Genomic DNA, 5,255 nt, shown 5'->3' on the forward strand with positions numbered 1-5,255 from the left:
TTTGTTTATGAATTCATTCCTATATTTGAAACTCACATAAATTGGGAAATTTATAAAACATTGTTTCGTCTACGTTCCTTTTGTAACAGCTTCGTATTCATCTTAACAGTTTTGAGTTGTACATTTATTCTTCAATGTCACTTCATCAATATAATATATATATAATGTTATATTTGTTTTAAAAGTATATTGAATGCATGTCAAAATATGACAATTTAATCAAAAAAGTTTTCCAGTTTATATGATTATTTAGTTCGAATCCAAAACTAAAAATGTAAGTAATAAAAAATGAAAATGAAATGAAATCTTTCAGTTTTACGTACCACGATTATACCGGCTAGGCTAAAGGAGACGGTGATGATGATGAGAAATGAAGGAAATGATAGAATGAAGAAAGTGGGAGAAAATGAGACAAAACACACGAACATACCACACACCAGAATTGAATGTTCTAAGACTGAGCCACCCTGCCCCTAATTTAAGTAATAGTAGGTCACAATACCTATTTGACAATATTACAAGGTAAGTGAAATAACCTTATGTTTCAATTAATTTTCAGTTTATTATCAGTTGTATTGAGGAAAAGTTTGAAAAGAAAGACTGACAAAAACGTTCTTTATATGAAAATAAAGTGAGCTGCATATTGGCTTTACTCATTACTGACTCATGTATTTGAAACTATTTTAATTATTTCTTGAAAATATAATTCATTAAAAGGAATTATTGGCCTACATCTGATTAAAATATTTAGAAACTAGTCCTATATAGAAATATTATATATAATTTTTCAGTATTGTTTTTGTACTTGGTTCAGTAGATTATACATATTTTTTCTGCCACGTAAGTTATATGTCCTTTCCAAATTGGCACCGATAATCTTGAAGAGGATCAAGATGTAAGTAATAAAACGCTGATAAATGTTACAGCGCAGCAAAACACCAATTTAAACACACCACAACTGATTTATGTTTTAGTTTCAGTTTCTTAGTCTTCTACTGGTCTAGATAAGAGTTAGCTACATTTCTTACAAAGGTTTGCAGCAGTAATCAATGCTGCAACGTGGTTTTACCGTGTAATCAACGAGAAACGGAGTAGAAACATCCAATAATTTGGTCTCATGTGACCACTGGAACATAAAGGAAACACAGAGGAAGAGAGATTAAGTCATAGAACAATGATGTTAACAATATTAATCATCATCTATTTATTAAAATACTACAATAGCAATTAAAAGAGCTTTTTTTAAGCTAACCAACGGCTAGCACCGTGTTAAAGGGTTACGCCCTCTTTTAGGAAAGGGTTTTTTATGGAGAATGGGTACTGGATGTATGAAGGATGGTCTATGGGAAAGTAGATGTCAATTTTATCTTTATTTAGTAAATCTATAAATAAACACAGGACTTAAGGCTTTTGCAGTCTTAACATTTGAGTTGGTAGGCATACAAAATAATACAAAGATAACATATAATATACATAACATATAATGTACATAGTATGAGAAGAAAAATGTAAAACACATAGAAAAATGATGATAATCAAGAAGCGATGGTTAAGAGATAATGATAGTTATTAGTCAGACGCAGAAGGAAATAATTTAACACTAGGCCAAAATAGTATCGATTTATATGACGATGAGGGTGAGAGATGAGATGAGATGCAAAACACGCCACAACACATAGGAAATGTTAAAAGGACAAATGAGAGCATCTTCTTGCCTAGGAGCGGCTCTAAGCTATGATCTAGACAGGGGGGCCCATATTAGTGAGAGGAGAATCACTGTGCAGTAGATGGAGTTATGAATGGGTGATGAAAATGAGTATGGAAATCATCGAGGAGGTTTAAGTCTGGGTGGTTCGGTGACAGTGTGTAACAATACAGGGTAAATAATAATGATAATGGCGTATGCATATATCGAGAAGGCGTGGGATGAACTGCTAAATGGTGTATGACATCTATAAGAAGAGGATGATGATCATGATAACGTTTAGTAAGATAAGTAAGTCTGAGTTTTTCGATATGGTACTGCAATGTAGGGAATGTGATGAGACTGTAAAGAAGTTGGGTAGGGCTGGGTAATTTGGGGCAGATACCCAGGCTGTGTGGCCGTGTGTGAGAGTTGGTCGGAGAAATGCTTTATAAGTAGTGAGAACAGTGGCTGGTTTTAAACCCCAAGTAGTGCCAGTTAAACGTTTTAGTAAATTTAAACGATTGTATGCTTTACAAGTAATTGATGCCAGATGCTGCTTCCAAGTTAGATGTCGATCGAATGTTACACCTAGATATGTTGCTGTCTTACTGGCTTGTATGGGAATCTGGTCAACCTGAATGGGGTTGCGGCGAATTCTAGTTGACTTTGTGGGTGGTAGAAATACGACGGCCTGTGTTTTTAAATCGTTAATGTGAAGATGCCACTTCGTGCACCAGAGACAGAAATTGTCTATAGCTGTCTGCAAAAGCGTATTATTTGTTGCATGGTATTACCCAGTGCAATGAAGGCAGTATCGTCGGCGTATTGAAATATGTGAACTTTGTCCGGTAGTGGAGGCATATCGGTGACAAACAGAAGGTATAGAAGTGGAGATAATGCCGAACCTTGCGGAACACCAGAGAGGAGAAATATAGGATTAGATAACTTATTGTTGATAGAAACATATGCAAGTCGGCCAGTCAGAAAATTGTAAATGATTCGAATATATAGGATACGAATGTGAAGGCGAATAAGTTTGTAAATGAGACCCAGATGCCAGACTTTCTCAAATGCTTTTTCTAAATCGAACAAAACAAGACAAGACGGTTTGATAGAATTATAATGATTAGTGATCAAACTAGAAAGACGAAGCAGTTGATCATTGATTGAGAAAGCAGGTCGGAATCCGGCTTGATAAATACGAAGAATGTGGTGTTCGGCGAGATATTGATGAAGGCGTTTGACCAAGATTCGTTCCAGGATTTTACTGAATGTGAATATGAGCTGAATGGGGAAACATCGTCCAATGGCTTGTTTGGCTTTGGAAACATCAGGGTTTTCGACATTTTCCAGGTGGTTGGGTAATACCCAGTGGGAAGAATACAAGTGTAAATCATTGCTAGAAGGGTTAATAAGGAGAAAGGACTTTCCTTGATATGGCGATACGTGATGCTGTCAAAGACAGGTGCAGAATTACGTTTCCGGGTGACTACGGTTCTGATATCGTCAACAGTAATAGGAGAAGTTAATGGTGTGTCAAGCGGAAGAGAGTGAATTATGCTGGGTTGTAACTGGTAAGCAGCGAGATTGATCTTTTCGACGAGATGAGATGCAGGAGGTTGTGGTGTGAATATGCGTTGAAGATGGTCAGGAAATGCGTTTGCTTTTTCTATATCGTCTTGTGCAGATGAGTTTTGGAGTTATAGAGGATATGTCGTCCTGGTGTATTTACCACACAGCGCATTGAATCGTTTCCAGTACTTGGAAGAATGATTAGTGTCTGAGAGTTTGTTGCAAGTATTTACCCAACATCGAAATTTATAAGCACGTATGTAGTTTCGTACTGTGCGCTGTAACTGTTTGTGGTGACGCAATGATTCTGCATTTTGGATGAGAGTATACTCACGATAAAACTGACGTGAACGTGTTATCATTGTGAGGTAATGATGTTGTAAATTGGGTTGATATGGCCGAGAGATACTGGTAGGTATGAACAAAGTACTAGTGGATGGAAGATGTGATTGCGTTTATGGCAGCGTACATATCGTCTTCTGTTGAAGGCACTCTAAGATGAGCGGTGGAAGTGGAAAGATGACTCTTGTATCTGTCCCAGTTTGCTTTATCGAAGCGAAGGCTTGTGGAAAGAGTAGGCTGTCTTAGATGTGGGTTTGAGCTGTGAATGTTGATAGAAAATTTGATTGGGACATGGTCGCTGCCAAGTGGATCTAGAACTTCTATGAGGTTGCGTGAGGCAAGATTTGCTGACGTGATGACTATGTCTGGCGTGGTATTTGATATGGGTCGAGTTGGTTTGGGAAGGTCATGAATAATCCCAGTGGTATGAGTGGTGAGAAAACTTCTAAAGTTCATTCTGTCCCGCTCTGTCCGACTGTGCATATTGAAGTCTGCCATAATGATATAATGGTTGAAGTTATCGGAATGAATTGAACAAATGCAGTAGGTAATGGGTGACCAGGCCGTATGTAGATTGTTGCAACAGTGACGGTGAGGTTTCTAAAATAGAGAGATATGATAACGTATTCTGGAAGATGAGGAGCATTGCAGATGTGTTGTCGGTGAGGAACCTTATGAAGGAACCCTATGGCCGTACCACCATGGACACGTTGAACTAGTAATTTGGAGTCATCGCGTAAAAAGGAATATCCTGGTATTCGACATGTTATAAAGGGTATTAGTAATGTTTCGTTCAGCAGAAAAGCACTGGTATGTTCTTCCATGAGTAACGTTTCGAAGAGCACTTTGTTTTGTCGAAGAGAACGGATGTTAAGATATAAGAACACCAGAGCCATGGTTGGAAGTGTCAGGTATGGAAGTATGAAAATGGAATGTGTTTCTAGAATAGGTGGCAGTAAAATTGATATTGAATGTAGATTTGGCTGCTTGAATTATCTATTGAAGTATGTACAGTCATTGAAAGGGTTAAATGTTTTGCATAGCGAAAGCGAAAGAACGTCAGTAGTTGATTGAGAGTGATTGGTTAAAAGCGCGTGAGCTTCAACCTATAACTTTAGCTTTCAAATCTTTAATTTACGGTTATGTGTGGTTTCACATTTAACAGAGACAAACATTTTAAGTATTTGTACTTTAAATAGTCAAAATTAGTTAACTATATCTCTTTCATAAAGTTTGTGATATAAAATTATTGTTCAAAGCCTTTGTATTTTAATAAGCCTTCTCTAAAATCAATGCATGTAAATTGTACTTCCATCTTCCGAGTTCTTTTAATCTATATGTTGAAGACGGTTATATGTTTGTGATCAATCCTTTAGACAATGAGATCTCGGAAACTACAGACTCTAGAAAGATGACGTTTTCACTGATCGATTTAAAATTTTGCGTAGATTGTCCAGTTGTAATTGAATATTAAGAAAAAAAAACATGGTCATTATTTCTTTATTACATTTTTTAGGGTACACTGAAAGCGTTGAAATTTTATAAAAACTAAAGCATCATATCCTATGCGTTATACATTCCAACGCCACATTGTTGTATATTGGGGTTGTATATGTCTAAGGCGTTTGTTTCATGGCCAAATAATAATGAAAAA

Source organism: Thermobia domestica, chromosome 5 (assembly GCF_964235325.1).
Source record: "Thermobia domestica chromosome 5, izTheDome1.hap1.1, whole genome shotgun sequence".
Taxonomy (NCBI): Eukaryota; Metazoa; Arthropoda; class Insecta; order Zygentoma; family Lepismatidae; genus Thermobia; species Thermobia domestica.